Here is a 24467-nt window from a genome sequence, read left to right on the forward strand (position 1 = left end):
TCACCGCACGAGGCGCTCTTGTCTTGAGGACTTCCCTGAAGTTTCCCAGATTCCTTACGTGTGCATTTATTTATAGGCCAGTGAGATCAGATAGCCCAAGTGTGTGTGTGTGTGTGAGAGAGAGAGTTTTCAAGATTAAGCTTTTAAGACTGATTGTCAATTGAAAATTCAACTGAAAAGGCATTATTAACAAAGAACACATTTTGCCATTCAATTGAAAAGTGTTATTTACTTTATTCAAATATGTGAAGTCTATACAATACACTTTTTTGGTATTTTGCAATTTAGCTTTAGATGTCATTACAGTGGTCTCAACCAATGACTGATAGGCTACATTTCTTCATATTTCAGGGTAGGTGGCAGGTGAGGGACATCCCATGTTTTTGATGTTGCTCTGCACAGTCTCAAAGCTCCTGTCTCTCTGTAACGCATTGAAATGTCCAAACAAGGAACAGATTGTTCAGGGCCAAAACATTTCACTGACATCATAGGCAATTGAGGTGGGCCGCCAAACCACGTCTATTGTGTACTTTAGAATTTGAGATGGTGATACAGAAAGGGGAAAGAAATACAAGTGTAATCTCACCGAAAAACAGGGGCAAAGTGAAGCACAGGAACCAAATATTGGATTGTGTTTCTATTAAGAAATAGGCTACTTAAAAACATGAAAACCATCTATAGACTATGCAAACACATTTTATCTAGATTAATGATGAAGTCAAGTCACTGAAGCCACTCACACAGTATGTCTGTTTAATTTCAGAGGTAGAATCAGAGAATACCTCATGAATGCAATCACTCCAGACAACAGAATTGTACAAACAGATGTATCATACACACATATGATATGCTTGTTCATAGACAAAATGTAATATTAGTTATTTACTTCTGATTGGTAAAGCAGTGCTACACATACTAACCATCTATACAAGCAAGTGCACTTCAATTGGACATGGATGAGTACCCCACTTTTACAAAAGTTGTGGTGACAACTGAGGAAGTCATTACTGTATGCAACATTTGGATACGCCCATGTAGGATAACGGGTTCAGCTCATGAAACAGACAAAAATGTTCAAATATACTAATATGATTGGTATACATTTTGGTTATCCCTTGCTCTCTCTGGGCCAAGTTTTCAACATTGCAAGAAGGCCTACAGAAAGAGCCAGACCCCTAATGCGTTACTTTACTTGCTGTAGGTGATCTTTGTCTAATCAATGGATCCTTTCTCTCAATTCAATTAAAGAGCTTTATTGGCATGGGAAACATATGTCTACATTGCCAAAGCAAGTGAAATAAACAATAAAAAATGTACAGTAAACATTACACTTACAAAAGTTCCAAAAGAATAAAGACATCTAAAATGTCATAGTATGTCTATATACAGTGTTGTAATGATATGCAAATATTTAAAGTACAAAAGGGAAAATAAATAAACATCTCTCTCTCTCGTTAATACTTGACATAAGTCTGGATGCCTCCATGAACTCCTCCAGGGACAGCTCACCTGACAGACACACACACCTTATTGATAGGCACATAGACCATATCTACATGAAAGTCATGAAAAGTAAACACTGTGGCACTAATACAATGTGGAACCTGTACATTGAGGCGAGGAATCTTACCATCTCCATTGATGTCGATCTTGTCAAACACCATGTTGGTAAAGTCCTCGGCTGACTTCTCATACTTTACTTCATTGATGGCACGGATGGACTAATATGGAAGCAGGATACTCACAAAAAAATTAAACACCTTTTTACAAAAAGGCTCCAAAACATTTATCAATGGCTAACAGGTTCATATGTACTGTATATGGCAACATGTATGTCTTTAACATTATATAATATACTCTAGTTAAAATAGTTGTGCTAAAGACGGAGGCTTGCTCGGCTGGTGCTAGCACATGTGCAGATCAAATGCACCGCTAGAACGCCGATTAAGGTGTTTACATGTTCTAATAATTCTGAAGATTGCTCAGAAAACCAGCTGTTTTAATCGGCCTATGCTTACTTCAATTTTTATCTTACGCCCATTAAGATCAGCAGAGTAAGGTGTTGACATGACTATTGCAAAATCTGCCTATTGCCATAATCAGTTTAATATCAAATTATTTGTGTGCATGTCAACATACTCAAGGTGTCGGTTGAGTTTGGCTCCTTACATCCATACATTTTTGGGGATTGTGAATGGATTTTCCCTAATATATTCTGATATCCATAGAACACAGGTATTGTCACCTGTATGTGTCCAAGGAATGTACTCAAGCATTGGCAAGATGGTGATCCCTGGATTTCCTTTCAGGTGGGATATACCTGGGCAGATTCCATCGGAGGGAACTGGTTCAAACAGACGCCTCCTTGACAGGCTGGGGAGCAGTATTGTGGGGGAGGGCGGCCAGTGGGACATGGAGCCCCAGCTGGTCCAAACTCCACATTAACATGCTGGAGTTGAGATCAGTTCAACTAACTCTGTTCAACTTTCTCCCACAACTGGGGGACAAACATTGTGCTGGATCAGACAGACAGCACCACAGTGGTAGAGTACATAAACCACCAAGGGGTTCTGGGTTCCATCCACCTCCACCAGATGGCACATACCCTTCTGTTGTGTCTACAGAATCTGGCCTCACTAAGAGTTGTACACCTCCCAGGGATTCTGAACACATTACGGTGGACATACTGTCCAAGGAAGGCCCTCCGGAAGGGGAGTGGCGACTACATCCCAGAATAGTGAGTTGCATGTGGGGAATCTTTGGGGAAGCGGAGGTGGATCTGTTTGGCTCAGAGAGGAACCCACAGTGCCCCCTCTGGTTCTTGATATCCAACCCCCCCCGGACCACTCAGTCTAGAAGCCTTTGCCCACGAGTGGCTGAGAAAGAGGCTATATGCCTTCCCCCCCGATCCCGCTGATTCCAGCAACTTTGAACAGAATCAGGGAAGCGAGCCACATGGTCCTTCTGATTGCCCCGAGATGGCCGAGACACCACAAGATCAGCACAATACTGTCACTCCTAGCGGGAACAGCATTGGAACTACCTCGGAGGCCGGGCCTATTGTCACAGGCGGAGGGCACATTGTGGCATCCGAATCCCTCCGCCTGCAGCTGTGGGCCTGGCTGCTGAACAGGGAAAATGGTCTAGTTTAGATCTTAAGCCCTCTGTTGTTAACATCTTACAGAGTGCCAGGGCCCCCTCCACCACGTCAACCTATGACACGAGGTGACGTGTTCTGCCAGCGGTGTGCGGAGCAGGGGGTTGCACCAGAATCTTGTGGCATAAGATCTTTGTTCCAGTTCTTTAGGTCTTTGTTCGATACTGGCAGGGCTGCATCCATACATAAGGTATATGTAGCAGCCATTTCAGCATGTCATGATGAAGAGCAGGATGGGCCGCTTGGCAGCCACCCGCTCATGGCCGGGTTTCTTAAGGGAGTCCGTTGATTACAACCCTCAAGAGCACCCTCAGTTCCCAAATGTGATTTGAATCTGGTTCTTGGGAGTACTATCCAGACCTCCCTTCCAACCAATAGACTTGAAACATCTCTCTCTTAAGACAGCGTTTCTGGTGGCCATCGCCTCTACCAAGAGGGTTGGCGAGCTCCATGCTTTGCCTGTTAGTAATGAATGTTATCATTTAGGGCCGGGTAAGGCGAGCGTTACCCTGCGGCCTAATCCCGCCTTCCTACCAAAGGTCCTGCGAACAGGGAAATGGTGCCAACAGCCTTATCCACCTCCATGCCTTCTGGGGCTCATGTTGATGTACGCACTCTGTGTCCTGTGAGATCCCTAAACGAGTACGTGGAGCGGACTCAGGGGATCCATTACTCTGATCAGCTGTTTGTGTGCTTTGGAGATACAGGGAAAGCCTCTCTCAAAGTGGATTGTAGACAATATCCTTCAAGTTGTAGTTTTGCAAACCGTTGCTATAGTTCAGGTATTGCATTACCTGTAATCAGCTTTTGAAATAACAATAACAAAACTATTAACTCGCTAGCCAGCTTGCATGCTCTCTGTTTTCCCACTCTGCTCTCCAACTTAAGCCACCCTCCCGTTAGTTCCTTGAACCAACATTTCTTAGCACTACCATAACATACTTGATTGATTACATATGTCCTGAGACCTAAACTAAGTAAGAGATTGTTTACTGTGTCATGATACTGAGAATCAAACTGAATAATAGCACAATTTTGCCACATAAATTACCCCTTTCTTTTCTATAGGTGTGTTGGATGCTGCACTGGACTGAATCAAGGAGCTAGAGCCCCAAGCCCAACAGCTCTCTGTTCACCATCTCCAGCTCCAAAGATTCTGTGCACCCAATGAGGACGTCAGGTTCTATACCCGGTTCCACTCAGAGGTCTTGATGATGTTCTGGGAGTCCATTGCCCCCTCTGCCTCCAGGTTAATCTAGGCCCAGAAGGCTGGAATGGGAAGCGCAACACCAAGCCCCAACAGAAAGCTCCCACTCATTGACAAGTTTTTTCTTTACTGCTGTCGAGTAGCAGCTGGGCTGAAGGAGAAGGTGTTGGCGTACATCTTTGGTGTGTGTCCCTACAGTGAGCTACGTTAAAATAACCTGGACCAACTACCTATATCTTGTCTTGGGCTGTGTCCAGGAAGCAGGTGCAGGCTACCATGCCTGGCAAGTTCAAGGTGTTCTGTTCAGAGGTCAGAGTTATCATGGACTGCACAGAGCTGAGATGTGCCAACCTCTCCTCTCTGACATTACAGTCGGAGACTTTTTCATCTTACAAAAACCACACCACCTTCATTAAGGGCCTGATTTGGATTGCACCAAGCTTTTCACTGGATCCATCTCTGATCAGGAGATCACTTGTCTCTCTGGAATCCTCAAGCTGTTTGAGCCTGGTGATGGATGCACAGCAGACAAGGGGTACATCATAAATAGGATGCTGTCAGATGTGGGGGCAACACTCATCCTTCCCTCAATCAAAAGAGCAACTGCTAACATGGAAGGACACAGAGTGAACGCAAGCCATTTCACGTCTGGGAGTGCTAGTGGAAAGAGCCATTAGGAGGGTGAAGAGGTACCATATCTGGGACATGATTCTCCCAATCATTCTGGCAGGCTCTGTCAATCAACTGTGGACGAACGGCTGCTTAATGAACTACCAGGGCCCTCTGGATCTCAAGGGTGATAAGCAAGTGTGAAAACATGCTCAAGCAAGGCAAGGCACAATACAAATCAATGATTGATTTAAGTTCAATTAATTAGGTCATTATAAATAACGGCTTTATACCTACGTGTACATATGTTTTTTTGTGTGATTATTATAAATTGATCTATTCGACAAGATATGAATTTGGGATAATTTGTATATTGGATATGTATTGATAAATCTTTTTTATGAATAAGATGGGTGTTTTGGGATTTATTGTTTGCATAATGCATTAATCTATTAGAGAACATCCTTTTTTAATTTGAAGATTTTAATTTATTCTATTGCAATGTTGCTTACATTTACATTTTAGTAATTTAGCAGATGCTCTTATCCAGAGTGACTTCCAGTAGTGAGTGCATACATTTCCGTACTTTCACGTCGTACTGGTCCCCTGTGGGAATCAAACCCACAATCCTAGCATTGCAAATGTCATGTTCAACCAACTGAGCCACACGGGATAGACAAACATCACACAATTAATTCATTAAAACAATTTACTCTACATACAATTTTGATTAGTTAAATACATTACATGTACATTGCCTTGGGCAACAATGTTACAGTGGCCTGCCAAGTGGGATTGGCTCACCTGCTATACTACATCTTAAAGTACACATCCATGTAGGTGTAGAAGTAAAGTTTCTCTCATCTCTGCTATCAAAGCATCATCTCTCAACTCTCTCTACTGTAATATCACTTCTAGTGCTTGTAACAAAGTTGCATCAATCTAAACTGGTTACAGCCAGTTGGCCCTGGACTTGCCAGTGATATTTGTGGCTGTGATTGAGCTTGGCCGGGCCATTGACAAAGTTAATGTGCTTCGCATCAGTTACACTCAACATCAGGGCACTTGATCTCGGCAAGTCCGAAGGGTGGCGCTGCAGAAGGGTCATAAACTTTCCCATCAGGGCATGCCCCAAGATGGGGTGCATCTGGGTTCACAACGAAACCACGAGGTTTGACCGAGACATTAAACAATTCAGAGTAGTTCTATAGAACCTCTGGCTCAAGCCCCTTTCTCATAGTTTCGTTTTGCCGCTCACCTTTAAGCATTCTCATGGCTAGGCCATGGCGAGATGACAGCCCACGCACGTGGCATGCCTCACTAAACCGGGTAGCAGTCACACGTGGTTTCATAATTTCTTCCATAGTGGACGGGCACACTGCTCGACTGTGCCATTCTCAATAGCAGATGACAATGATGGTGACACCTTTAAGCTCTCCATGTGGTAAAACTGAGTGCAAGTAGGGACAAAGTTTAAATTACCGTTTCTTTTACTGGGAGTTGGGGGAAAGCAGGAGCAATTGAATGCTTTAGAATCTCTGGTGACAGTAAGGGGACACTGACATGACAGCACTGGACCAAATTTAGAGAGTCAACCAGAGTAATTTCTTCCAATCCATGCAATACCTTGGCAATGGCAGGCTGTGGTCTCATGCTCCTCAAACTTGGTCCAGCAGACAGCACTGTCATGTCAGGAAGGGTCCCTGAAACACAAAAAAAAGAAGCATAGACAAGAAATGAATGTTAGCCAAGATTGTAAAACTTTAGCTCAATAAATTTAAACACGAGTGAAGGCAACGTGTGAGCGTAATGGGGACAGCCTGGGGATGCCAACTTGTTTAAAGACAATTGTAACTCACCAGGGATTGCTTGGTAAAGAGTGGATTTTATGCCACTCCTGCCTGATGTCCTTGGCTTCCTCACAAGCATTTCATCAGTGGGCTCTGGTCAAAAAAATTATAAAGAAAGATTCAGGATGAATGTAGAATGACGTGCAGTAATATGAGTTTACAAAAATGCTAAATGTGTCTTCTCTATGACAAAATGAAAAATGATCTCAATTTCAAAACTTGGCCTGTGCCACGACTGCAGTACCCCTGTGCAAGGCAATGGTGGCGGCACGGTCTTCAACCCCATTGTGGTGTATTGTGCAGTCTGGAAGAGTAGAGGCACCAGATTGCACAAAGCTCTCCTAGCTGCACATGAACAGAAGTGGTTTACGATGAGGGGTTCCTTGGGTGCTTGCAATGTAGTGAAAAAAATGTATCACATAGTTGTTCAAGAACAGTGTATGACATCTGCAGCAGCAAGGTCATGGTTCCTTCTCTTCAATTCTCACATTAAAACGGAACTGACCAACTGTAATAAAAGTTTACTATACTACATTTTAATGTTATCCAGCTTCAGATCAGTAATAACAAAGTAACTAGGCCTACTGCATGTCCAGGGACATGAGAACTGACACGAGTTTGATTATTTTGAACATATGAACAAAATACAGGTAAACTGCATCCGCAGCAACACTACTACTGTTTATAATGGGGCTCCTCATTCTTCCTCATTGACCTGTGACACCTTGCCCTTACTACCACTGCCTCCTGGTCTACTATGTTTGACACTGCACATTCACAAGAACAGAGCAAGAAAGAAGAATGTTGACAACAATCAATTGATGTATACTAGTAAGTTACCATTGCTACTCTTAACGTTACTGAGATTTGTCTAGCTAGAAACAAATAATAGATTACAGTGGCTGGACAAATAGTTAACGTTAATTAGTTAGCTAGCTAATAAGTGTGACAAATATAGAGGCCTTGCAGGTGACGTATGACGCCTCCTGGTGGCCATGTTGCATTAATTCTTCTGACAAATACAGCCGTGTGGATACCCCAAAACTACACGATAACAGCAAAATTGTTTTAATTCTATCTATCGGTCATTTTCCGTGGAGTATTTGGCTGCTCTAACAAGGCAGGAAAGACAACGGGGTAAAAATATGTTTACAGATTCCCCCCAATCATGAAACACCATAGGTGATATGAGAAGACTCAAGAACTGTCAGAAAAGAAGAAGAAACAAGTTTGCCAGTCAAGACCTGAACCCAGACAGCTGTCAGTACAGGGTCTGCTACGATCATTTCATCACTGGTAAGTCAAGTCTGATCGAGTTCGAGTTTAGTTTAGCTGTTATGCTAACCAGGTGTTGACAACAACAGTAAATTAACCAACATTTGCATGTGTCACGAGATTATATATATTTTTTACCATAGAAATGGATTGCATGCCTATCATCGCATGTGCAGACAAATGTAAGGCTACTATTCCTAATGTGATGAGTACATTGGATAGTGATAGTTTAGGCTATTAATAAGCACGTAATGGCATAAGCTATATCAGAGATGTTTCTTTGCTTTGCACAGGAAAAATGTGGCCTTTGATAAACATTTAATGCAAATCTACTACACTTTATATGACCGGAGACATTAACAGATGCTTTCTTTTAATACGATAGTAGCCTAGGCCTACTCTTCTGACACTGACAACAGATCAATAAAAACAACCTTTCCTTGAATGCAACCAATCTAGGCTGAAAAGTGGACCTGGCTAGAAGGGATCCAGTTTGTGTTAAATTAAGATCAAAAGTCTTTCTGGGGGTGCATTTTAGCCAACCCTAACCCTTTTCCGAACCTAATTCTCCTAACCAGCAAAGTTAATTCTCCTAACCTGCTGTGTAAATTCTACTGCTACGAAATGTCAAATATTACTTAATTTGACAAAAGCTGGATCCCTTCTAGCCATGACCATGAAAATGGGAGACGCAAATTGTACAATATGACGTCCATATAGCCTGGAGGACATTATTGTCCAAAAAACTCCAGTGGTTATCATATATTCACATAATAACCAAATGAGAATTTGTTGAACATTTTATTCATAAGAGGGAAAATATATGGACATAGGACAAAGGCCTCAATGGGATAGGACAACCTGCTGTGTTGACTATTGGTTGTTCCAGCCCAACAATAGATTTCATCTTTATATGACACTAAAACACCTGAATGAATTAAACACAACCAAACACTTAAGTGCACTGATGGTACAGGTGACCTGAAGAAGTGATATTTAACATCAGGAGTGCTTTTCATTTGTTTATGTACTACTGTAGGTTCACCAGCTGACCTATCAAGACACCCATGTCGACTGGAATCCCACTGTGAAAATGAGCAATGCTACAGAAGCATCAGCTTCTACTTCTACTACTTCATCCTTTTCCAGAAATGAAAAGGAGGCATCCCTCAGTTTTACAAGATGGTTGTCATATGCTGTGCTTTGGACTATCTGAATGATTATGTTGTGCCATTTGAGTGCAGCACCTTGTCGTCATGACAAAGGTGCCCCCTTAAACCGTATATATAAAATGTAATTTGGAACGTGTGAACAACTATTGTTTATGATATGGTAAACATACTGTACTGTACTGTAAATTGGCTATATTGTTGTATGGGTGAAATTAAAAGTATGTTGTAATCTCTGCTTTGCCTAGCCTCATTGAATAAAAAGTAGTTTTTATAGCCCAACTATTTTATTTATTTTACAATTTAAACACATTTAGCATAGACAATGTAATTGTTGTGGTAGTCTTAGGCAAACCATCTTCATTATCACCGCCAAGTGCCACTCAGACCTGGTAGAAATGTATCTGACATTGAACTTGGTGGTAGTAGTTGCGTTTATGTTTTAAGATAATGATCCCATAATTTCCTGCTTCCAGATATTTCACCACCTAGATTACAAGGGTTGGATTTGCACTGAACTATTTCATGTCAGCACAAGGCATGTACAAAATCCAGTATATTAATTTGCCCCAAATACATTGTCTACTGGTATTGTTTTTACAGGGTTGGCCGGCTCCAGTTGTAATAGGTTTATACATTGTGTGTGACTTTAAAACTGTATTTTTGTTCACAAAATATGCTTACATAGGTACACTTATAATCCATGGTATACAAGGATGTACCCTTATTCTCTCGGGACAGTCATTGGGACCTCTTCATCTGCAGACAGGGTTTTACATCTCTCTGTATCTGAGGACAGAAAACATCACAAAGAAACAGGCTACATTATACTTTACTTAGAAAACACGGAATATTATGTTGCTATATATCTCTGTCCTTATAGTTTTCTCGCTAGGGACTGTAACTGGATAATATTTTCAAAATGTCCTCCCACAAAGGTACCTGCCCTATCCAGAGTAGCCTACTCTCCCTTCTCCGACAGCTGGAACTGCTAGCGAATCCTTTCACCCTCTTCGATTGGCTGTTACTGTTAGCTAGGTATCTAGCCACAAATGCATTTAGAGTTACAACGATACATACTCAAGATAGCTGGCTAACTAGATAATATGAAGTTAGCAAGCTGGTGATATTTAATTAACTATACAGTGTGTAAAGTTAGCTAACTAGACGAACATTTCATAGCAGCTCATTTTAGTTAGCCTGAGGCAGCACACTAAGTTTCTGTATAGCTTGCAAGCTAGCTAGTTAATAATACATATATTTTTTTTATAATTTTCAAAATATATTTACTTACTAGAATAGGTTCTCCCACTGCCTCCGTTTTCTGGGTCCTTAGAAAAATGAATTACTATAATGGTAAATGTTTCCACATTTTCCAGTGGTAGCAAAACCCTGCCAGCCATGTGAACAGTTGAAGGGCTTCCAACAGACTGACTTTGGTCTTCCAACATGGCGTCTGATGCAGTTGCTAGGTGATTTGTGATGCAAAAGCAAGCCCTCTAATAAGTAACGTTAGCTCTAACCAATTTGGTAATGTCTTAGCTACTGTTAGCTTGCTAGCTAAATTGGCTAGTTAGCTCAACTGGTCGCTTCAAGTACTAACTTACATTGATAGTTGAATATATATTGTTTGTGGAAGAACTTGTATCCTTATCAAGTTTAGATCTCTTCATCTGGGAATGTTCGTAAACGATATTAGCCACATCACTCATGGCAAATTGAGCAGTGACTGGGTAAACTCGATGTTCGAATTTCGAGACTACAGACGACAACCGGATATCGTCATACACCCCTTGGCGTGGGAGGACGTTTTCTATTGGGGGCGTGAAAAAAAGCCTCTGGATGTTGGCGGGAACTGAAACGCGCTGTCGTACACGTCAATCCAGAGCATCCCAAACATGCTCAATGGGTGATATGTCTGGTGAGTATGCAGGCCATGGAAGAACTGGGACATTTTCAGCTTACGGGAATTGTGTACAGATCCTTGCGGGATTCATCAGTGAAGAGAACACTTCTTCAGTGTGCCAGTGGCCACTGGCCATCGAAGGTGAGCAGATCCTGGTGATGACAACGAGCATGCAGATGGGCTTCTCTGATACGGTTTCTGACAGTTTGTGCAGAAATTCTTTAGTTGTGAAAATCCACATTTTCATCAGTTGTCCGATGGCTGGACTCAGACGATCCCGCTGTTGCCAGATCCGGAGGTCCGGGCTAGCGTGGTTACCCCCAACATTCCACCAGTTCCACTATTCCAGACGTTCTATCCCTGTGTTCTAATGTTTTGATGAGTGATTACATGTGGTCTGCGGTTGTGAGGCCGGTTTGGACGTATTGCAAAATTCTCTAAAACGACTTTGGAGGCGGCTTATGGTACAGAAATTAACATGAAATTCTCTGGCAACAGCTCTAGTGGACATTGCTGCAGTCAGCATGCCAATTGCATGCTCCCTCAAAACTTGAGACATTCGTGGCATTGTGTTGTGTCAAAACAAATGCCTGTGTGAACAGAGGATAAGCTACCCCAGGGCCAGTCTTAGCCTGGGGCTAAGATAGCCTGCCTGGGGCTAAGAACAATGCAGTGTGAAAAGGCCTTTTGGGAATGGGAATGTGGGAACTGCCAAATGAGATCTGTTTCGACCAACCTGGTCTCAGAGGATTTCGTATTATTCTGTAAGTAAATCTGAGACACACCATAAAATGTTACGTTCCATATAGTATGCATACATTTTTAGATTTACAGATGTACATCACCAATTTCGTATGATATGTTACGAATAACAATTCGTAATATATATTACGAATTTGCAAAACGTACAGTATGTTACGAATTTTAGCCAGGTAGGTAACGTTAGCTAGATGGCTAACGTTAGCTAGGCTAGGAGTTAGGGTTAACGTTAGGGGAAGAAGCTAAAAAGTACTAAATTCTAAAGTTGTCCAAACTCACAACCTTTGAGTTGCTAGACATTCGTGTTATATGCCCACTCATCCACCCCGACCAACAACCCTACTTGAATTTTTGAATTAAAATTAAGTAACCATCTGTTTAATGTAACCATACCAAATGTAACATAATGGTTTTACGTTTACTAGTCTAGGAGACCAGGCTATTTAAACACACTGCCCAAATGTCACAATGACAGAGCATCAAGGGGTTGTATAAGGTCTTGTATGCTACATTTTAATATCAGTTATAACAATTAATATTCTTATCACTCATGATATAAACGTTTAACTTTGTTAGTCTATACAGGGCAGCTTTAGGCTATACTGCATGTTTATTGTGAGGCCAATGCATAGCAGCTCCTCCACATGACTGGGTTGCTGGCAGGGATGCCGATGTGCCGGTGCTTGTGGTCCGTCTCCCTGGAGAAGTGGTAGCCGCAGGTGGGCTTCACCACTGTGTAAAAGGGTATCAGGGAGTTCGAGCCCACGTTGAGCTGAGGCAGGGGCTCCGGGCTGCAGCGGGGACCACTGAATGGTTTGGTGGGATGGCCTGGGTGGGTCATGGGGGGCAGCAGAGCCCTCCCATGCTGTCGTTGCCGCCAGGAGAAGACCAGGAGCTCCATCTGCTTAACCACCACTCTGCTCCTGCTGGCGTTGACAGGCACCAGAGTCTTCAGTGGGTTCCTCAGAACCTGAGAGGATCAAAGGCACAACTATTTTTTTTAAATAGCTACATATCCAGTATGGATTTATATTGATTATATTGATCAGAATGTGGGGAGGGTATGGCTATCCTAAAATATTTCAGGATATGATCCATTATTGCTGTGAAATGCTGATAAGAATGTAGTTAAGATACAGTACATTTGACATTTTAGATATGGGTGTCCAACTGTTGACAGACAACATTAGTCTTCTACATAATACAGAATACGTCAGTGAGACGACTGACCAGCCCAGTATTTCAGTAAGCCTTAAAGTGTTTGTGTTATTGGTCTGTCTCCCCCACAAATCCCCCTCTCAAGATCCTCTCATTCAGCCCTAAGTGAACCATTCAGCTGTAAGTCTACAACAGTTGTTGAGTTACCTGAGACCTCTTTAAGGCTCCTCCATCTGGTGTCAGCTCCATCACGGTGGGAGAAAGTGGCTGAACGGTGACTGGACTGAGCAGAGACCGTGATGGGCGTCTAGCCTCAACTTCCCATTCTTTTTCCCCCCACAAACAGAGACTGCCTCCTGGTGGCCCTGCATATAGCTAATGAGGCCTCAGAGTCAACCTCCAAAGGACTTGTTGATAATCAGTAAGAATGCAGAAGTCATCATGCCATATCACAAACTCCCTTCCGTCATCACAGATAGGGATGTATTGTGTTATGACCAATATAAACAGGCTTTATAGGTGCAGGAAATTTCAACCATAACACAGAAATTTTAATAATGTCTGGTGTTCATATAATTGATTATTTCAATGAATTCCCCTTTCACTGTATCCAGAAGATTCTATAAGATCTGACGTCCACAAAGACCATTACTCACAATTGTCAAACTATACTGTACTGCAATCTGTCAGAATCTGATTTATAGAATATTACTTTATTATAGGCATAAATCTGTCATATTGTTTGGCTTTGTTTTGTTTCTGGGAACATGTCCTTTGCATTGAGCAGTGGAGGAAAAAGTGCTAAATTAACAGTAAAGTAAAGTACAGAAAAAAACGACTTCAAAGTAATTTTAATTAGTTACTTTACACCACTAGGATTAAGTAATTCAAAGTATGTCCAGAAACATTCAAGGCACTCTTGACATGTACTGCTGCTGGCGCTGCAGCTGATCCAGTGTTTCATGTCTTCCTGGATAGACTACACATAGCTGTGCTCTCAGAGCTGGGGGAGCATGGGTAGAGCCTTCCAGCACATTCTAAAAAATGTCTCAGCATCGGTCGACATGGTGACTTCCCATTGCGGACATAGAAACAGGACTTACCAGTCCAGTTCTTGTCTCCAAGACAACCATAAGAAGGTGCTGCAGACAGTCCCTACTAATTGACTGCACTGTCTCTCTCACAAGAGAAATTAAGTTTACCTAGAGGGCCAAAAATATATATAATGTGTTTCTGCACATTCCTGAGATTCTCAGGAGTCTTGCAAGTAGGGTTGCAAAGGGGGGATATTTTACAGGAAACATTCCAAGTTTACTAGTAAACTACCAGAACTTTGGTAACGCTCAAGGTTTTTGGGGAATTTTATCAGATGACATCTAGAGGCCTATTTGGGTACTTCAGATTATCACAGGTGTCTGTAATTTTCTCTGGCGCTCTGTGTGGCCTCATCATATGTCATATATATACACAATAATCAAATAAGATGGTTTTAAAATAAACAATATAATGATAAAGCTGTAAAACATTATCCTAAATATAAACCATCAACTTAATAAATACCATTGGTGTTTAATAGAAAGGTTTCAGCATGAATGCCATTATTGGGCTCCTGAGTGGCGCAGCGGTCCAAGGCACTGCATCTCAGTGCTAGAGACGTCACTACAGACCGTGGTTCGATTCCAGGCTGTATCACAACCGGCCGTGATTGGGAGTCCCATGGGGTGGCCCAGCGTCGTTAGGGTTTGGTCGGGGTAGGCAGTCATTGTAAATAAGAATTTGTTCTTAAGTGACTTGCCTGGTTAAATGAAATTGATTGGATGCTTTTTTCATTAATTAGGCTATTATATCTTGAACCATATAATCTATCCACTTGAAACTTATGGTCAAAATATACAGATATAAAAAATGAATACTATACACTAATACATTTTTTAAAAGTTATTCAAGTATGAATTACCAAAGTTGTCATATATTACAGTACCTGTTATTTACTAAAATTACTGAAGATTCTGGTAACACTGGTAAATTACCGGTAGCTTTGTAACCCTACTTACAAGTGATCAGGCAACATCCTATTGGTTGTAAATTCATAAATTGATGTTCAGAATTCATACCCATGTGTGTCTCTAGACACTGATAATCTACTTTACCCGTTTTCATATACATGTGTTTGTGCATTAGTCTGCTTACCTGGGCCACATGTCTCTGCAGTCTTAGGTACAGTAATTGCCATAATGGGATTTATGGAAATAACCAAACAATCAAACAATGTTACCGATTCACTGGACTGAATGTAATCTATTTTGGTTTATGTCCGCCTGTCTGTCGGTCTGTCTGTGTGTCTGTTTACCTGTCTACTTGCCTGTCTGCCTGATCTAAACATGGGAAGTGGGAGACCCTCTGGTGGAATGGTATAGCCCCCCCTATACTTAACTGGCGGACCGCGGACCAGATCTGGACCCAGGACAGGGTCAATACGGACCCTTGTTCTGACCGGACATTCCATAGTGGTTGCTACTAGCCAGCCAGCACCTAAGGTGTCTTATTACATTCATGGTCCTTTGATTCTCTACAGTCCTATCCCTATTTTTCAATTATTCTACAATGTATGTTCTTAACCCTGGGAAACATGGGCCTGGGCTCATAGGAATATTGGTATTCACAGTACTCCACCAATTATCCAGTTATCAACTCAATACTTCTTCTATTCCCCATTTTTAAACATAAATGCAATGTAATTTAAGGGTAAATACAATTCAAATATTTTTTGACAGCACCCCTTTTGATTTGAACAAAACATTCCATATATGCAGTATTTGCCGACTGTACAGGTGACAGTGACTTAAAGTGAGATAAAGGTGCTCAAAGTTGACCCACTTTGCATACCTTACCATGAGACAACCATGTCTTAATCACTGGAAAAGATAAATGGTTGAGATGTATATCATTTAAAAGCTTACACACAGGGTTCTCAAACTATTTGATAATTTCAACAACAAAAAAAAAGTAATTCTTTCACATTTTTTCACCACGTAAATGATCTAAAAACGCGTAACACCAATTTGTTTCATATGCACATATTTTGTAGCTTAGCGCCTATTTTACATCATCTAAGTTTTTTTTTTGTGCCTGCCCTTGGTTGAGACACAACACGCCCTTGAATACAGGGTGGGTGTCATGTTTTGGCTGATAAATTAACTAAAATGGAAATAAAATTGAAAATTCAACTTTCAAATGGTACCACAAAATGGTTGGAGGTTCACACATCAGAGAATGTTTACTTGAATGGGAATTTAAACTGATATCAAACCGTTTATCTTTTCCAGTGACTGTCACGACTCCCACCGAAGGTGGCTCCCCTGCCTGTTCGGGCGGCACTCGGCGGTCGTCGTCGCCGGTCTACTAGCCGCCACCGATCCCCTTTTCCTTTTCTGTTTGTTTGGTCTTATTGGTTGCACCTGTCTCTTATTTTGTTTCTTGATTCATGTCTATTTAAGCCTGTTAGGCCCGCCTATTTTTGTGCGGGATTGTTTTTCTGTTAGTCAGGTTGTGCGTGTTGTGTTCCGTTTGCGCCCTGTGTTGGGTTGGACTATTTTCTGACGATTTTTCGCCTGTTGTTTTGGGCGTTAGTTTTGGGAATCCTAATAAAGTTGGTTTCCCCCAGTATCCTCTGCTCTCTGAATTTGACTCTGCACCCACCACTCCAGGCGATTGTGACAGAATCCCGCACCTTAAATGGAGTCAGCAGGAGCAGCGGCACCTCCTCTCCCATCCATGGAGGAGCGAGTCCTCCATCATACGGCCATTCTCCACCGTATAGGGTCGGCAATGGACCAGATGGGAGAGGAGTGGCCTCCCTACCTCACCCCCAGCTCCTCTTCCGCCAGCACCACTTACCCCTCCTACGGCGTCCGGATCCGGTGCTCTGCGTCTGGCGCTCCCCAGGGAGTACGATGGAACGGCGGCTGGGTGCCAGGGGTTCTTACTACAGCTGGAGCTGTACCTGGTTACCATTCGTCCGACTCCCTCGGGGGAGGAGAGCCTGAGCGTCCTCGTCTCCTGTCTGACGGGTCGAGCCCTGGAGTGGGCCAACGCAGTGTGGAATGGCCCAGACTCTGCGAGGGATCACTACCCCGAGTTCACCCGCCGGTTCCGGGCCGTGTTCGACCACCCACCGGAAGGCCGAGCAGCGGGTGAATGGCTGTTTCACCTGCGACAGGAGATGAGGAGCGCGCAGAACTTTGCGCTGGAGTTCCGGACAGAACGGGCCCCGTTGGTTCCACCTCCAGGCCCTCCCGCTCCAATCCCCATGGAGCTAGGGGGGGCCACATCGAGGGGGACCGGAGGAGGGGGCTCCTCCTGCACCAGGTGTGGTCGGAGAGGACACACTGCCGATCGGTGCTGGAGGAGCTCGTCTGGGAGTCGGGATGGCAGGCAGAACACTCCTCGTTCACCCCAGGTGAGTCAGCACCAGACTCACCCAGAGCTTCCTGTTGGTCATATGTTCCTACTAATTTATTTCTCTGAGTTTTCTCCCTCTCTACAGCATAAGGCGCTAGTCGATTCAGGCGCAGCTGGGAACTTTATGGATCGTGGGCTCGCGTTAAGGCTAGGGATTCCCCTCGTGTCGCTAAACCAACCCTTCCCCGTGCACTCCTTAGATAGCCGACCATTAGGGTCAGGGCTGGTCTGGGAGGCCACGGTTCCACTGGAAATGGTAACGCAGGGGGATCATAAGGAGCGGATTAGTCTCTTCCTTATTGATTCACCTGCATTTCCAGTGGTGCTGGGGATTCCCTGGCTGGCTAATCACAATCCTGAGATTTCATGGAGACAGGGGGCTCTCTGAGGGTGGTCAGAGGAGTGTTCAGGTAGGTGCATAGGAGTTTCCATCGGTGCGACGACGGTGGAGAGTCCAGACCAGGTTTCCACTGTGCGCATTCCCTCTGAATATGCCGATTTGGCTATCGCCTTCTGTAAGAAGAGGGCGACCCAATTACCACCTCATCGACGAGGGGATTGCGCGATAAACCTCCTGGTAAACACTGCACTTCCCAGGAGTCACGTGTAGCCGTTGTCCCAGGAGGAGACAGTGAATATGGAGACATATGTCACTGAATCTCTGGGACAGGGGTACATTCGGCCCTCCACGTCACCCGTCTCCTCGAGCTCACCCGTCTCCTCGAGGTCTGCATCCGTGCATTGATTATAGAGGTCTAAATTCCATCACAGTGGGGTTTAGTTACCCGCTACCTCTCATCGCCACGGTGGTGGAATCATTTCACAGGGTGCGTTTTTTCACAAAACTGGACCTTAGGAATGCGTATAATTTGGTGCTTATCCGGGAGGGAGATGAGTGGAAGACCGCGTTTAGTACCACATCTGGCCATTATGAGTACCTCGTCATGCCGTATGGGTTGAAGAATGCTCCAGCCGTTTTCCAATCTTTCGTAGACGAGATTCTCAGAGACCTGCACGGGCAGGGTGTGGTGGTGTATATCGATGATATACTGATCTACTCTGCCACACGCGCCGCGCACGTGTCTCTGGTGCGTAGGGTACTTGGGTGACTGCTGGAGCATGACCTGTACGTCAAGGCTGAGAAATGTGTGTTCTCCAAACAAGCCGTTTCCTTCCTGGGTTATCGCATTTCCACCTCTGGGGTGGTGATGGAGTGTGGCCACGTTACAGCCGTGCGTAATTGGCCAACTCCGACCACGGTAAAGGTGCAGCGGTTTTTAGGGTTTGCCAATTACTACCGGAGGTTTATCCGGGGTTTTGGTCAGGTGGCTGCTCCCATTACCTCACTGCTGAAGGGGGGGCCGGTGCGCTTGTGCTGGTCAGCGGAGGCGGGCAGAGCCTTCAGTCGCCTGAAGGAGCTGTTCACCGACGCTCCCGTGCTGGCTCATCCGGACCCCTCTTTGGCGTTCATAGTGGAGGTGGACGCGTCCGAGGCTGGGGTGGGAGCCGTCATATCACAGCGCTCGGGCACGCCACCGAAGCTCCGCCCCTGCGCTTTCTTCTCGAGGAAGCTCGGTCCGGCGGAGCGGAACTATGACGTGGGGGACCGGGAGTTGTTAGCTGTGGTCAAGGCTCTGAAGGTGTGGAGACATTGGCTTGAGGGGGCCAAGCACCCTTTCCTCATCTGGACTGACCATCGTAATCTCGAGTATATCCGGGCAGCGAGGAGATTGAATCCGCGTCAGGCCAGGTGGGCCATGTTTTGTTTACCCGATTTCGTTTCAAGATCTCCTATAGGTCAGGCTCCCTTAATACGAAGGCCGACGCGCTGTCCCGTCTCTATGACACCGAGGAGCGGTCCTTCGATCCTACTCCCATCCTTCCAGCTTCATGTCTGGTAGCACCGGTGGTATGGGAGGTGGACGCGGAGGTCGAGCAGGCGTTACGGTTGGAACCTGCACCCCCTCAGTGTCCAGCGGGTATTCAGTACGTGCCGCTTGGTGTCCGTGATCGTTTGATTCGATGGGCCCATACACTACCCTCTTCGGGTCATCCTGGTATCGAGAGGACAGTGCAGAGTCTTAGGGGGAGGTACTGGTGGCCCTCTTTGGTCAAGGACGTGAGGTTTTATGTCTCCTCCTGCTCGGTGTGCGCTCAGAGCAAGTCTCATTGACACCTGCCTAGAGGGAAGTTACAGCCCCTCCCCGTTCCACAACGGCCGTGGTCACATTTGTCGGTGGATTTTCTCACCGACCTTCCCCCGTCTCAGGGAAACACCACGATCCTGGTCCTGCCGTCTCATCCCGTTGCCCGGTCTCCCTACGGCCCTACAGACTGCGGAGGCTCTGTTTACCCATGTCTTCCAGCACTACGGGGTGCCTGAGGACATCGTTTCTGATCGGGGTCCCCAGTTCACGTCCAGATTTTGGAGGGCGTTCATGGAACGGCTGGGGGTCTCAATCAGCCTGACCTCGGGTTTTCACCCTGAGAGTAATGGGCAGGTGGAGAGAGTGAACCAGGATGTGGGTAGGTTTCTGCGGTCGTATTGCCGGAACGGGCCTGGTGAATGGGCGAGGTACGTCCCATGGGCGGAGGTGGCTCAGAATTCCCTCCGCCACTCCTCCACTAACATGTCAAAGTTCCAGTGCGTGTTGGGCTACCAGCCGGTCCTGGCTCCATGGCATCAGAGCCAGACCGAAGCTCCTGCGGTGGAGGAATGGGTGCAGCGCTCGAAGGACACCTGGAGAGCCGTCCAGAAATCATTGAAACTAGTGGCTAGTGGCAGAAGAGGAAGAGGAGCGCTGACCAGCACCGCAGTGAGGCCCCCGTGTTCGCACCGGGGGACCGGGTCTGGCTCTCGACCCGAAACCTGCCCCTCCGCCTGCCCTGCCGGAAGCTGGGGCCGCAGTGTGTGGTGCCATTTAAAGTCCTGAGGAGGATAAACGAGGTGTGTTATAGGTTACAGCTTCCTCCTTACTATCGTATTAACCCCTCGTTTCATGTGTCTCTCCTTAGGCCGGTGGTGTCTGGTCCCCTGCAGGAAGGAGGTCCCTCCGCCCCCTCTGGACATCGAGGGGTCCCCGGCGTACACTGTACGTTCTATTCTGGACTCTAGACGCCGGGTGAGGAGCCTACAGTACCTCGTGGACTGGGAGGGGTACGGTCCGGAGGAGAGGTGCTGGGTACCGGTGGGGGGACATTTTGGACCCATCACTACTGAGGGACTTCCACCGCCTCCACCCGGATCACCCTGCGCCTCGCCCCCCGGGTCGCCCTCGAGGCCGGTGGCGGTGTGCTGCGGGAGCCGCGCGTCAGGGGGGTACTGTCACGACCCCCACCGAAGGTGGCTCCCCTGCCTGTTCGGGTGGCGCTCGGCGGTCGTCGTCGCCGGCCTACTAGCCACCACCGATCCCCTTTTCCTTTTCTGTTTGTTTGGTCTTATTGGTTGCACCTGTCTCTTATTTTGTTTTTCGCCTGTTGTTTTGGGCGTTCGTTTTGGGAATCCTAATAAAGTCGGTTTCCCCCAGTATCCTCTGCTCTCTGCATTTGACTCTGCACCCACCACTCTAGGCGATTGTGACAGTGACGAATGCATGGATGTCTCTGGTCTGCAAAATGGGTCAACTTTAAGCACTTTTATCACCTGATAAAGGTGTTAAAAGTTAACATATTTTGCATTCCCCACCATACCAGAGAGAAAAAACATTCAGGTCCAAAAAGTTACTTTTCTGACCACTTCTTCTATGGGCAAACATGTATGGGAAATTTTGTTTAAAATAGAAGGGATGCTGTCAAAAAGTTATTGAATTCAAATGGGTTTACCCTTGAGCTTTAAAACTGCAACCTTTTCTCTCTGCCTCATGTCAAAATGTGTAGAATTGCAAGATATTAGCTTTAAAGCTGCAACAACAAAAAATATCTCTGTCCCATGACAAAATGTGTAAAATTGCAGGAAATTAGCTTGTAAACTGCTAAATGTTATTTCTGATGCCAAGAGGTAGGCCTTTCAAATGTTCCTTTCCAGGGCAGGCTGGCTATGCACTGCAAAGTCATAGTAAAACTCTTCCTAACCTGCTGCCACTCCCCCAGTGCTCTCTCCCGCTATCTCTGTGTGTATGTGATTGTGTGAGTGGAGACAGGTGTGCTGGAGGCAGAGCAGATCCCCACCAGCTGCAACCTGTTCCACAATCAAGGCCTCTACAAATACTCAGCCCTGCCACTTCCACACTGCCAGTTCGTAGCCTCTGCTCAGTCAGTCTTTGGGTCAAGTCCTGTTGTTATCCTGTTGTGCCTGTTTTTACCCTAGCCTGACGCTGCTTTTCTCTCTGCTACAGTTCCGTCTGCTCTGACTCTGGTCCCTGTCTCCAGTCCCTCGTCTCGTCAGTCCTGCTTCCCTGCCCTGGAACCCGCTCTACTGCTTCCTTGGATTCTGCTCCAGACCTGCTTACCCTGCCCCTACTCCCCTTGCCTCAGCCTCAGGCCTGCACCCCAACTCCCCCTGCTTTTCAATAAATACCTTAGTTACTTTATCCCTGTCTCCTCGTCTGTCTGCACTTGGGTTCACCTGCTCCGCCCCACGTAACACTCGAGTTTGTTCTGATTATGAGCGGGTCCCTGATGAATTTGCTATCACAAAAGGGGTCCTGGGCCCCAAAATGTTTGAGAACCCCTGGACTATGTTATACCATATATCTGAGGACAAATGTAGCAACGCTTTTGTGCCATGGGGTGTAGCAGCAGCACAGTGCCAACTTTCCAAAAAAAGTATTCCTGGAAGAAAGAAACCTTGAGAGGAACCAGACAGAGGGGGGGCCATCCTCCATTGGTTCATCATCCTCCTCTGGCTGCAAAACAACTGTGTGTTGTGGCAGTGTTACCAAGAGACCAAACCATGACCAATCACGTACTACTCTGATTCAGCAATGGGCCAAGGGAGGGAAATCAAATCATGGACAAAAAAAATAAAAAATATTAGTAACTGACAGAACCTGTTCTACGGAGTTAAGCAGGAAACCAACAGGATCAGGTCAAGGAAAACCCCTTGCATTACACTAATTCTGGCCCTCAATTCACACACTCGCCTCTCACCATTGTAAAACACGTTGGGTTTTGGCTGCTAATGGCCAGCATAAATCGAATTTGATTATAATGAAGAGCATGGTCCTTGTTACACAGCCAACTGTATCTCTATGGGGGTTTACACCTGCTCATCATGACCAGCCCTTGGCTTGAAGAGGGCAACTGACTCACACTGTTCTTTTAACAGTAATAATCATACTATTTCTAAATCGAACAAGCACATCAACACCCACAATGAGACATAACAGGGGGAAGTGAGAGGACAGTTGGAAAGATTTGTATGACATTGGAATGTTGCTGTCAAACATTGTTGGCGTGCTGGCTGGGAGGCACAGGGTTGGGGCATGATGTGTTTGTTCTCTCTCTGCCTTACCTGTCGGTTTACAAAATAGGGAGGCATAGGAGAGGGGGCGGTGGCCATTTTCTCTCCCTCGAAGTTTTCACAGAATCATTGAGGATTCAGTAATACACCTGTCGTTAAGCCGAATTAATATATTAATACGTTTTTTACGCCTGTCTATGGAAGCTCCTGCTTAACATCATGTGTTAACGATTCTTTTGGATAATAGGCCGACCAATAGGACATCAAAATGAAAAAGTCAACGTTTTTTTTGGGTCGAAAGAACCAATCTCTTTTCGACACCAATATTAAAGTCAAGGAGATGGGTAAGTGTTTATTGTCATATATTAAGCAATTATATAAAACTAACAATTTAATTATTAATTTATCATGTGATCAACAGTCTTTCTTTGACGACTGTCCCGATCTTTGCAATTGTTATTGTGACAGATAAGTGGGTGAAAAGATGTGTCCTAAATGCACACATGAATAGGAATTACGTTTTTTCCTTGCGATTATTTTAAAACATGTCTGTATCAAAAATTATTACAACATTATACATATTATTACCAGTAGGTATGCTATTGAGATGTTAAAACAGACTGGTCCCTGATCAAATACCGTATCATTTTGAGCCAGAGTCGTTATACTCAAAGGAGAACACGACTGCCTGACATAAGGGTTTCCCAGGCTTTGGGGAGTTGGGACTAATTAAAACATAAATATGAATAAACCCCATAGAGTTCTGAAAACTTTGCTGATCTGTTCATATGAGACCTCTAACAATGGAGAGGTGGTTGGTTGCGAAGTGCAAACATGCCACTGGATGGGATATTTGTATTTTTACATTATGCAGGTGTTCAATAGGAAAATGCCTATTATGCCCCATTGGGAAATGTAACTGTAGATGCCAAAACACTTTATACACTGGCTGTTGTTTCCATACTTGTTTTGAAGGGCTGTATAATGTTTTGTTCATAGTCATATCAGTCTGAGTCTCAGTGCTTGAAGTGAGAGCAGAGCATGACCAGTGTCTCACTGACTGCAGTCGCTTTATGACATTTCTCTCATCAGTTAGTTATTTGACAGTGACATGCCTAACATTGGAATGGCTGACTGAGCCATACAGAATCACAAGAGTTACTCCACACAAACCCATTTACCGCTAATGTGTTTTGTGTAGATACAGATATGTTTTTTCCTTTATCTACAAACAATATAGACCATCTCTGGCAAAGTCACATTTCACTTGAAAATCAATCAGGTGGTGAGTGGCCTAATGTCCAAATGAGTGTGTTTCACACGTAATCTTTTATATAGACCCATTCTATATGCCTCAATCCCACCTCTGCCCAATTACCATATCTTGAATAACCTGAGGTCAGTGTTGATGAACTGTAAACACTCATGACTCATGACCCCTGGGATTGTTATGAATGTTGCACCACACTTCTATGTCCTACCTGACATTCCATTGGTAAATAGGGATTCATGGAT

General features: G+C 44.8%; 1 long non-coding RNA gene across 1 annotated transcript; it reads right to left on the reverse strand.

Annotated features, from left to right (window-relative positions):
• Positions 1-1355: 1355 nt before the first annotated feature.
• LOC120061139 lies at positions 1356-11024 on the reverse strand. Its single transcript, XR_005478302.1, has 5 exons — positions 10562-11024; positions 9952-10056; positions 6833-6916; positions 1631-6676; positions 1356-1509 (listed from the first exon to the last, which is right to left on the reverse strand). It is a non-coding gene; the product is annotated as an uncharacterized LOC120061139 (long non-coding RNA).
• Positions 11025-24467: the final 13443 nt, after the last annotated feature.

This window comes from Salvelinus namaycush, chromosome 2 (genome assembly GCF_016432855.1).
Source record: "Salvelinus namaycush isolate Seneca chromosome 2, SaNama_1.0, whole genome shotgun sequence".
NCBI classification, from domain to species: Eukaryota; Metazoa; Chordata; class Actinopteri; order Salmoniformes; family Salmonidae; genus Salvelinus; species Salvelinus namaycush.